General features: G+C 37.2%; 1 pseudogene; it reads right to left on the bottom strand.

The window, feature by feature from the left end:
* Window positions 1-12,111, bottom strand: part of LOC149190342 ((+)-alpha-pinene synthase, chloroplastic-like) — a 110,313-nt pseudogene that overhangs the window by 36,824 nt on the left and 61,378 nt on the right.

Genomic DNA, 12,111 nt, shown 5'->3' with positions numbered 1-12,111 from the left:
AGTCACAACTAGTGTGATTACCATAGTATGCAAGCACCACTAGACTTTATGCAATCTCAAATGCTCTTGAAATCTGGAACTGTTGATTTCATGCCTTAAAGCACCAGATTAATGCCACTAAATTTGGATCTGATTTTTAATTGTTGTTTCCTTTCTTTCAAAACCTCTTCCAGTTGTTATTAATCTCTTATTATTTGACTACTCTGCCATTTACCTCTGAAATAATCAAATTTACTTCTTGAATATCTACAATAGCCCCAAAGTGGTTGATCCCTGCCTTAGAATACTCTGCCAACTCATTCAATTTGAAATCATCACATGCCATGTGTATAGAGTAGATAGAGCTCAAAAATCCTTCATTGTAGTCACCTATTAATGCAACAAAAGGAGACAAAAAATCACTCATTTGTTGGCATTCTCTAATGTTCGAATCATATAGAACATAAGTCTCAAGGATGGTGACTAATTTTTTGATAATGATGCTTACAAGATGTTTATAGGTGTTCATCATTAATAGTAACAGCAAACTTTCTAGAATAAGATTATATTCCTCAGATTCACTATCTAAGAAGGCCTCACTTTCTTTATTCCTATCATTACTTTGTTCCAATTATTTTGAGGAAATTCTATGTAGTTCATTATGTAAACCATTATGATAGTAGTACGTGAAACATCATCGAGTTTTTCTAATAAGACCTCGCGTTGGATACAGGCTGCCTGAAATCTCCAACTTATCATTTGAAAGCATGACTAGTAGTGACATGCATAGCAAAAATTTGTTATCACCACAGTCAAGTGAAATTATAAATAGTAGAAGAGAAGTTAATTTCTTCAGGTTCCATCCCACAAAACCATAACACAGGAATGAACTTTACAATCTTGTCGACTTTAAATTTCTTACTTGTTAAACAATTGAAATATTTTTCCCATTTAATGCTAATGGTTTTTAAAAGAAAATGATCATGTTGTCTCACAATGATTTGATAGTAGGCTCTACCCGCAAAATGGAGAGTGTCCCTAATAAAGTATGGACTATTTTCAGCCATAAACGATGACCAAGGTGTTTGAAAAATATTTCTATAACTGACAACTTTTCCATTTGCTTCTGCTGTGCATTTGTCCATTGTGTATTGTCCTGTCCAAATGAATTGAAAAATACAAATTGAAACATAATACAAATTCCCTTGAAAACAAATCCTTTGGCTCCGAGATGGTCTTTGTTTGATGTTTTTTTGTTTTTAGTTAAGATCTTATAGGATCACTAAACAATCCAATTCAGATATCCATGAATGCAGTAGTTTATTCCTATAGCATAAGCAATGCTCTAGTGTCATAGTACTATTGTTCAATAATTTTTTTTTATTGATATCAACAACAACTTTTGATGACATAGAAACTAGGACCTTATGGGTGCAATTTGTCAACAATTATCACTAGTGTAGATGCTCTTTTCTAATGATTTTTGACACTTGGATATTTCCATAACCATCAGTTCATGCTTAGGTGTTTTTAGAAAAATAGAAAAAATTAAATCTGGGGATTTTCTGAAAAGCAGGCTTCAGAGAGCCATTCAAATCTTCCAAACCATGACACTTGTTGAAAAACTAAGAGAGGCTTTTGTAAATTAGCATGTTACTGAAAAACTCATGTTTTATTTTTTCAAAATTCATCACCACCTTCTCGTAAATTTCTCCCAAAGTTATTGTATTTTATGGAAAAAAGTCTTAAAAATAGTTTTGTCAATTTAGGAAGATTTGCCTTAAACATTTTCCATGAAGCTGGGGGAATTCCAAGGGTTCTAGAAGCATGTTGGGTCATCTAGGAACACAACCTAGGTTCCTAACTTTCCATGTGAATGCCCAAAATTTCCAAACTAAAGGCACTATCAAATCAAAAGGCAACGCTCACTACAGGAAAACTATCAAATTAGCGAGGGCTCAAGAAAAAACTTATATGTGCTAATAGATCCTTCAATATCTGGTGCTCGCATATAAATTATTGCTTATGCACAATAGCAGTGAATTAAATCTAGATGGCAAATTGGATAGCTAATATGAATTAAATCTAGATGGAATTCGTGTTTGTGAGACAGTTAATATGAAGATATTGTAATTATCTATTCAGAATAAGGGAACATCGTATATGTTATAGGTAATATGACAACAGTTGCCACTCTGCCTCATTGGGTAACATTGGAAACGAGAGGAAGTTGGGTGTAGTATCTGAAAAAAATGCGAGGCAATTGTCTTCTCTTGTTACTTTTTCACCATCTCCTCTAATCATTTAAGCAGAAGGTAGACCATGAAATTGCATAGTAGAGAGAAGGTAGTCAATCCAGGATATATGGCAAAGGAGTTGTAATTCAACCAAGATGTGTCAGTGACAAAAAAATTGTGGGTCAGAGAAAAAAATTCCATCTAAAGGAAGATTCTTTTCACATAAAGCTTTACTGTTGTTAGTGCCTAAATCTACCTTAGGCTGAAGGAAGGCAGGTCTAGGGTAACATCAAACCATGCTTAACCTGGTAGCTAGCCCTACCAGGTCAGGAGAGGGCTCTCTCCTTGTCAATCTCAATTAAAATATTGCAACTAGGGCTTGAGATGACTGAAAATAAATGGTGATTTTAGGCTAGGTATATTAGGTCAAAAGATTTGTTTGATTTTGATGATTGGTTGCTAGATCAAATGAAGAAGGCAGCTTTGGGTCTGGGAAATCAACTTAGATTTGCAGGAGGTTCTGTGGGGCGAGGTAGGCAAGTGTTTTGGCACTTTGAATTGGATGTGATGGTAGGCCTAAGACCAGTGAGGAGTTGGAGAGGGCATGCAAGGTTCATGAGTCCTCTTCAAACAACAGAAAACATTAAAAACTAAATGTATCCTCAAGGCAGAGCACTGAATATCAATGATTCCACCTGTTTACCTTGATTCATTTAGTTATGAAGAAAGAAATAGATGCTAGAACATATACACATAAGAGAAACTAAATAACAGAGGAATAAACAATGCCAAGACACATTACCAGAAGAATCCCACAAAATGCTACAAAACCTTGGTTCATTTCCTTGCAAACTGCAGAAGTGATTTACAATAATGCTCAATGCATCTCTAAGAGTCCAACCTTTACAAATGACTGAGAAAGCACATAATATAGGCATCATACCACCTATGCTAGCCATTAGGGGTCAAATCCATGAGTCAAGGAGTTGTTTCAACAACATCTAAACTAGGAACTAGAAAATAGGCAGTGGAACAACTTGCCTCTAAAATTATGGAAACTGATTCATTCAACCTCAAACGACCTCTAACTAATGTATCTACCACCTGAAGTCATTTTTCATCATATTTACATCATATTACATCATTAATTTACCAAAGAGAAAAGAAAAAGTCAACTAACAGTCAAATTAGCCGAAATTCTGATTTTTTTAGGCAAAATTGGCAAACATTTGCCTAATGCGCAGTGCCTTGAGGTTGATGCGTAGTGCCATTTCAAGGCCGATTTTGGAGGCCTTCCACTCATCCAAATCAAGTCCAAGATAGCTTGTTGGAAAGCACTACCTATCTAGTTTCTGGAACACTTTGAATTTACTGATTTGGAGGTCATTTGTCCCCTCAAAAGTGGATTCTCCCAAGACTAGTTCCTATGTGTCCAAAAAGTGGCAAAGAGGGTGCTTTTTGAGTGTTTTTTGCCCTTTAAGTGACCCAGATCTCCTCCAAATTTTATGAAATTTTTTGGGTTTCATTGTTTTTCCATGAGGAATCCAAAACTGCAAGCCATTTTGCAAAATACTAAGCCAACTCAATGCGCAGTGCTGGTGGCACTACGTATCAGCTGAAAATTCCTGTGTTTTTAATTACAAAATTGTAAAATGACAAAAATTTTCCAAAATTTCTCCAAGTTTGTCACATGGGTCCTTCATTGATTGCTTTGTTGGGCTAGTGAAGCCTCATCCAAGATCTTTAGCTTATCATGCTCCTTTTTTCTCCTTAAGTCTCTCCATGGAACTGTCGCTAAGGGTTTCTCTCTCATAGTCATACTCACTATCCTTCTCCATACTTTATAGCTATTTCCCTTGTGATGACTAAGAGGAGTATGAAGATATTTAAAAAGGAAAGCATGTGAGGGTGAACAAGAATTGGAAAGGGATGAGGGGAATAAGTAAGGTTAATGAATGATGTAGGGCTTGGGAGTAATAATAGGGTTTGGGAATAATGATAGAGTTTGGGAGTATGGTAGGGTTTGGGGTATATGAGTCTAGGGTTTCATACGTGAAGGGTAAGGTTTGGGAGATAGGAGAGAGGAAAAGGAGTTAGGGAGGATGGGGTTTAGGAGATAGGTTTTGGGAAAATGAAATTAGGTAATAGGGAATAAACAACTGTAATTTGTAGTGTATGAGGTAGTTTTAGAGAAAAATTAGGGTTTTGAATTTTAGGATGCTAAAACCACCATCAAAGTATAAAAAACCTTATGTGAGATCAAAAGAGAGTTTACTTACTCGCTTGGAGGAGAAATGCAGAAATGAGAGTGATTGGAGGAGAAGTTTGAGGATTTTTAGGTGTTACTGGCCAATGCGCAGTGCCTCCCTGATGCGCAGCGCCAGTGTAAATTTACACTGGAGAAAACTGCCTAATGCGCAGTGCCTCTCTAATGCGCAGTGCCGACCCTCTGATGCGCAGTGCATTTTTGCAGACAACTTTTGAAGGCCTTACTAGTCTCAAAATTGGGCCTAGGATAGCTCATTCAAAATATTATTAAGTCTACCTTCTAAAACATCTTGATTTTATCAATTTGGAGGTAATTTGCCATGCAAAAAGTCAAATCTCCCAAGACTGGTCAAAATGTGCAAAATGAGGCTACCTAAATGCAGAGTGTTTTTGCGGTCAACTTTTGAAGGTCTTCCTAAACCCCAAATTGAGCTTGTGATAGCTCATTAGAAAGCTCTATCTGTCTAGATATCATTTAGATCATCAAGAAAGTGATTTGAACATCCTAGCTAGGCGAAATCTTAATTTTCGCAGGGTAACTCCAGAAGTGCATCAATCCTCCTGAGGCCAATGATGGTTTCGACATTTATCCCAAACCATGAAACCTATGTAAAAAAGGAAAGAGTTTTTTCTTCTTGGGTCAATGGTGGACAAAAACCTCTCTCACTTTTGTCAAATTCATCTTTTCTTGCTCAGAAACGTAGTTTGAGGAAAACCTATCCCAATATGCGAAACAGGGGATTTGTAGAAATGAATGGAAATGAAGGGGATGAGGGGCTTCTAAATTCTTGAGAAACTTTTGGGAAGTAGGAAGTGATGTTAGGAAGTAGGGGAAAGTGGAATTTCAAATATTGAGTGAGGAGAAGGGGTCCAAAAGGGCGAAACATAGGCCTAGCCTAGAAAATTGTCAAATTGTAGCAATAAACTAGGGTTTGTGGGAAAATGATGAATTTGAGGGATATGAGTGATGGGAAGAATTTAAGAATGTATATTAAAGATAGGGGAAGGTGTATGAACATTAGGACACAAGTTTTGTTGATCATCTGGCCATCCAAGAAAAATTACATTCAAAACCCTAGGAGAGGGAAATGGGCCTTACCCAAGTACAACTCAAGCATGAACAAGGTGTAAAAATGACCCATTGGAACCTGAAATGATGATGAAAACTCTCCGCATGATGGTACACTTAGTTGAATGGTGACGTGGACTGACATTTGGACAATTTTGAAAGAAGTGAACACAAATCCTAAACCTAATACCTAATGACCAAATTTTACTTGAAAACTCATTGAAATGACAAAATTTGACCTTGATAGCCTAAGACCACTTTGCAAGAACATGTTTGGTCACTGGTGGAAGGCTTCAAAGGCTGACACTAACATTGGCTCCAATGGGGATGCTAGCTCCTTGGAGGTACCAAGAACTGCAAATCTTTGGTAAAGCAGACCAGTGCCTTATCCATTGGGCATGAAGTCAAAAACTCAAACTGAAATGCATGACTGAAAACTGACAACTTAACAACACAAACTGACTTGAAACTGACTCAAAAGTAAAACAAAACTAACAAACTGGAAAATATGCTCAAAATGGAGCTTAATTTATAAAACCTACTCTAGATATTCCATTCATCACCTGATCAAGTGAAATGAAACAACCAATGCAACCAAGTAAGCATTCTAGATGTTAACAATGTAAACTTTGAAACAGGAACTATAAACTCAAAATGGGAACTCTGGCCAAAAAACGCCAAAAAACATCAAAAACAGTGCTAAAAATGAAAAGTGTGTATACTAGAACGATGGTTTTTTTTTAGGGACAATTTTAAACATGTTTTAAAAATGGCAGTGAAAACAAAATTTTCGTGCAAAATATAGCTTGAAAACGAAAAAGTGATTATACTGGAACGATAATTTTTTTTTTAGGGTAAATATTCAAAATTTTAAAAAAATGCTAGTAAAATGATCTAACAACATAAAAGTGCCTCATAACTTCTCATTTAACACCATATGGAAATCAAAAATTTTATTTGAAGAGACGATTCATACATCAGTTAGATAAACTGTCTTAAACAATTATTCAAAATCAATCATATTTTCTTGCACGCCATCAGAATTCACATCTTCAGATGAGTCACTGGATGCTGATGAAGATGTTCCACATTCTTCTCTTTCATCAACTAGTGCTCCATCTGAGTCCACATGCATGCCCAATATTTCAGGTTTCAAAATTCTTCTAGATTTATGATTGGTTTCAGCAGACTCCCATCTCAATACTGTTCCTTGTGGTAACAACATTTTCAGAATCTCTATCATCTTGAAGCGAAGAGTTCCCCTCTTTGTTAAATTGAATTCATAAACAAGTATGTCAACATCCTCCAATTTCAATATGTTTGTGCGGCGACGATTTATATTCGTACCCTTTCTTTTTCTCTTTCCGCCATTCTTTTTGTCAACTACCATCTCTGGCTTAGACACACCATTGAATGGGTGTGTATTTGTGGCATACCAATGTACTTCAACACTTGTAACATCCTCATTTTCTGTAAAGACCTTTATAACTTTAGCAACCCAAAATGGATAGCCATTGAGATCTCCATCTGCTAGCACTGCAATCATGCAACCCTCCTTAATATCTTGTACTGAACCCCTGTAAAGGTCTTCCATGGCTTCACATTGTGCACAAGATCTTCTAGAACCAATATACATCTCTCTTTCCTCTGCCTGTGAAGAATTAATGATATCTTGATATTGTTGCTGTTCAACAATGTTTATTTCCTCATGTGCATTCGACACATTTTGTGGCCAAATAAATGGATTCTTCGAAGGTATATCTTCATTTGTCCTTGTTGAAATGATATCACTTTGATTCTTGAAAAATGACTCCCACCAAACTGAATCAGCAATGTCAAAGTACTCATATGTATATCTAATACATTTTTTAATTTCTTTTAGTCAATCAGAATAATTTATATCTCTATTTTGTTTGTGTGCATTATGAACTTCACCAACTGATTGTAATAACAATATTTTCGATGCAAATATTGGATGATCTGGAATGAACTTCAAAAATTGCAAACCTGATGACGGTGCCCATTCTGTAGTAGTTGAATACTTCTTGCCCCGTATTAGTGTTTTCTCATCAATTTTTTTGATACAAAATTGATGTTGGAAGCTAATGTCATTAAGTTGTTCAATGCATTTCCCCTCACCATATGATCCCATAATAAACCTTTGCATGTCAACAGTTTCTTCCAACACATCAAAAGTAGGCTCTGGCATGTATGATTTCTTAATACATTCAATTAATGATGGCAAGCTCCTAGCTTCCTTCCTCCTCAATGTGACTGAAAAATGACTAAACATCTAATCAATATGGTCATGAGTGTGCCCAACAAGAAGGAAACCAACCTTTACCTTCTGAAAAATTCTCAATTCAACAAGCATGTTTAGGTATCCAAAAACAACCTGATTTTTGCTTTCACGGCAAGTGTTGTCCAATTGTAGATACAAAACTTTAGGAAGATTACCAGACCAATGAGAAAGCACATCATATATTATGGTTATGGTCAGATTTGCATCATTATGAATATTTGGAGCTGTGAAGTACACCTTTGGCAACATTTTCCCATTAAAGACCATACAACCGACCAAGTGATACTGAATAAAATTTTCCTCCTGTAATTTTTTGGGTGTGGGAACAAAATGTGGTAAAAGTGTTTTCTTCTGGTACATACCATCAATTATCAAACACAAATATTTATTTGGATTATCATAACACTTCTTTCGATGCTTGTACAACTTTTTCCATTCATTTGTATGTTGTTCGCGATGCTCCTGAAGTTCTTTGACAATTGAATCTACACAACATAAAAGAAAGCCATTAAGAAATATGTTTTCATACTTGATGAATATACAATCTTAAAAGTTAAAGTTATGAATGCCTACCTCTTTCTGACCCTTCACATTTGTCCCTTTTTTATTTAAGAGAAGCACATGTACTACAAATCCCCATCCTTGTCTTCTTAGGAATACGGACATTGTTGAATTCTTTCTTCCATATCTTCACAAAATATTGATATGTAATAAACTGGCCATGTCCCTCAGCACCTTCTGCATATTCTTTGTATAAGTTGTAGATTTTGCATCTTGAAAAATTATCTGGAATATGTATTGTCTCTCTATTTGGCATACACTCTCCATGCTTTGAAAAGAAATCTTTCATCCATGACATTGCAATGTTTGATAATGGCCCAAACTGTCTTTTATGACGTATTTCAGAATAAAATGTGGGATCCTTTTCCAAATTTTCTTGAATTCTCGAGAGACGAAAATTCCCAATCGAATGAAACATTTTGAAAGCTTTTCTACAGATAAATAAAATCTTAATATGATAATCATAACCTGACAATGTAGATTTCATGTGCCCAACTAAATATGATTTTTGCATGCTTTTATTCATTGACAAATATCTCTTCCTGCTCTCAAATGCAAATTTGAAATCCATATGTTTCAAGCAATCTTTTTGGCAACATTCACTTGAAATGAGTGCGCTAATAGAACTTCTTCTTGTCAGATATTCTGCTCTACCCCTTGTATAACTAGAACATCTTGCATTCATATGAAAAGGTCTGGTCCTACTCCTCGATACAATATTTCTTGGCAACATCTCCATCATTAGATCATCATTTGTATAAGGACTTTTATCATCATTAAGAGGAATGTTATCCAAACTATGATCAACTGTGCTTTTCAAATACTAACTTGCATGATATTCTTCATCTTCCCCTTCTTCAGTGCTACTGTCATAGTCCATAGAATTCGGACTCAATGGAAATTTTGACTCGATGTTTATTGGATATTCTTCCTCATGTGCATTTTTAGTGCTGCTCTCATGGTCCATAGAATTAGGACTAAGTGTATCATCTTGTCCTTCATCATTGCTACCTTTATACTCATTAGAATTAGGACTAAGTGCATCATGTCCTTCATCATTGCTACTCTCATAGTCCTTAGAATCAGGACTAAAAGGACATTGTGACACTCCATTCTTTTGAAATTCATCATCGCGCTCTTCATCACTGTTTCTCTCATAGTCCTTAGAATTAAGACTAAGTGGACATCATGACACTCCATTATTTTGAATTTCATAATCCCGCTCTTCATCATTGCTGCTGTCATAGTCCTTACAATTAGGACTAACTGGACACCATCGCACTCCATAATTTTGAAATTCATCATCCCACCCTTCATCAAAGCTGCTTTCATAGTCCTTAGAATTAGGACTAACTGGACACCATGGCATTCCATACTTTTGAAATTCATCATCCCATTGTTCATCAAAGCTGCTCTCATAGTCCTTAGAATTAGGACTAACTGGACACCGTGACACTCCATACTTTTGAAATTCATCATCATGCACTTCATCGCTGCTGCTCTCATAGTCCTTAGAATTAGGACTAAGTGGACACTTTGACACTCCATTCTTTTCAAATTTGTTATCATTCTCTTCATCACTGCTACTCTCATAGTCCTTAGAAATAGGACTGAGTGGACACCGTGACACTCCATTCTTTTGAACTTCACCATCTTGCTCTTCATCACTGCTACTTTCATAGTCCATAGAATTAGGACTAAGTGGACACCGTGACACTCCATTCTTTTGAACTTCACCATCTTGCTCTTCATCACTACTGCTTTCATAGTCCATAGAATTAGGACTAAGTGGACACCGTGAGACTCCATTCTTTTGAAATTTGTCATCAAGCTCATCATCACTACTGCTTTCATAGTCCTTCGAATTTAGACTAAGTGGAATATGTGACTCTTTATTTATTTGAAATTCTCCATACCCTCTTTCATCAGTGCTGCTCTCATAGTCCTTAGGATTAGGACTAAGTGGAAGAATTGACTTTCTATTCATAGTGGAAGAATTCCCACTATATTCATCCATATGAATAGAGTTGTTACGCGATGAAGATGTTGATGTTGTATAAATCGAAACTTCACTATCAGGACAATCCATCCCTTTCAAATAGAAGATGTTGAATGATACAAATGGAGAGTCTCCTAAAGATATTATATAGCTTAGAGAATGAAATTTTCCCTCCAAAAATTTCCCTCCAAAAAAATTTCGCGAAAATATTTCCCTCCAAAAATTTTCCAACCAAAAAATTTTGCGAAAATATTTCCCTCCTAAAAGTTTGTGAGATATATTTCACTTCATTATTTTATTATGCAATTTAATGAAAAATGTAAACTTAATTTTTTTTATGAAATAAATCATTAAAGTTAAAATTGTAAACTACAACTTCTACCTAAATTATTTTAATAGTCAAAGTATATAATTTTTACTAAACAATTGAATGTTTTTTTAAATTTTTATAATACATTTAGAAACAAGGTAATCCCACATTCACCCCGCTATAAAACAATTCCAAACTGTTCGCTTTATCATATTTTCATTCATCGCCATAAAAAAATTAACATGTTAAAATTTATTAAAACTAATTAATCCCGCATTCACCGTACGATAAAACATCTTCGTAGTTTCACCTATATATTCCATTATCACTATTACTCACGTTACATCAAGGTTTGCTGAGGTTCATTAAAATACTTGGAGCGAATTTGTGGAGCAGCTACATTGGGATCAACAACATATTCAACGAAGAATTCCCACAATTGAAAGGTCAGTTAAATTTTTTTCCTTGAAATTTCTCATATTAAATTAGTTTAACAAAGTAGATTTCTTTTCTAAACTTAAAATTTTTTGTGAACCAAATTAATAAATATTTCCGTCATGAGCATGGTCGGCCGAGGGCAACCCCATCCTGCAATCGACTGGCCACTAGATTTTTTTTTTATAAACTTAAAATTTTTTGTCAACCAAATTAAGAAATATTTTCAACGTGAGCATGGTGGGCCCAGGGCAACCCCATCCTGCAATTGGCCGACCACACACTCCCTCCACACACCCTTCCAGGCCCCTCCCCAAACTCAGCAACCCCTTTCCCCCTCACCCCTCAACCCACCTTCGGCGCAACCTCCCTACCCCACATGACCACCACCCCTACCCGGCCCCCTACCTCACTCCCCTGGAGCTACCCACCTGCCCGCCTACCCAAATCCCCTTCCCTTCCCCCTCACCTCACCCCTCGTTTCTCCCCACTCTACCCCTACAGGCCCATTACCCCCCCACCACAACCCCTAACTCCACCCCGTCACCTCTCATCCCTGTTCCACCCCCCTGCCACAACCCAACTCCCTCCACCTCACCCTTACCCCTCACCCCTCGGCTCGCCTCCATAACCCCACCAAGCTCCCTCCATAGCCCCCCCTAATCCCCTCAGCCCTCCCCCTCTACCCCTGGGACCCTACCCTCACCCTCACCCTACTTCCCCCGTGGGCGCCCCCCACTAAACCTACCCGTACCCCCGGCAGGCCCCCCTTAACCCTACCCCATCTGCCCCCCCCCCAAAAACCCATACACACCCCTCCCCAACCCCATCCTCCCTGTCGCCCCCTCCGACCTACCCCCCTTGACCCCCCCCAATACGCCCCCTCCCCGCTTAACCCGCCCCCCTCACATACCTCCCCATACCCGCCCCCCTCCACCCCCCTTAACCCGC

The sequence above is a fragment of the Pinus tabuliformis genome, chromosome 3_1 (assembly GCF_031772625.1).
Source record: "Pinus tabuliformis cultivar Carrire ecotype Pingquan chromosome 3_1, CPIR1, whole genome shotgun sequence".
NCBI lineage: Eukaryota > Viridiplantae > Streptophyta > Pinopsida > Pinales > Pinaceae > Pinus > Pinus tabuliformis.
The sequence above is the reverse complement of the archived record's forward strand: the minus strand, read 5'-3'. Positions and strand labels throughout refer to the sequence as shown.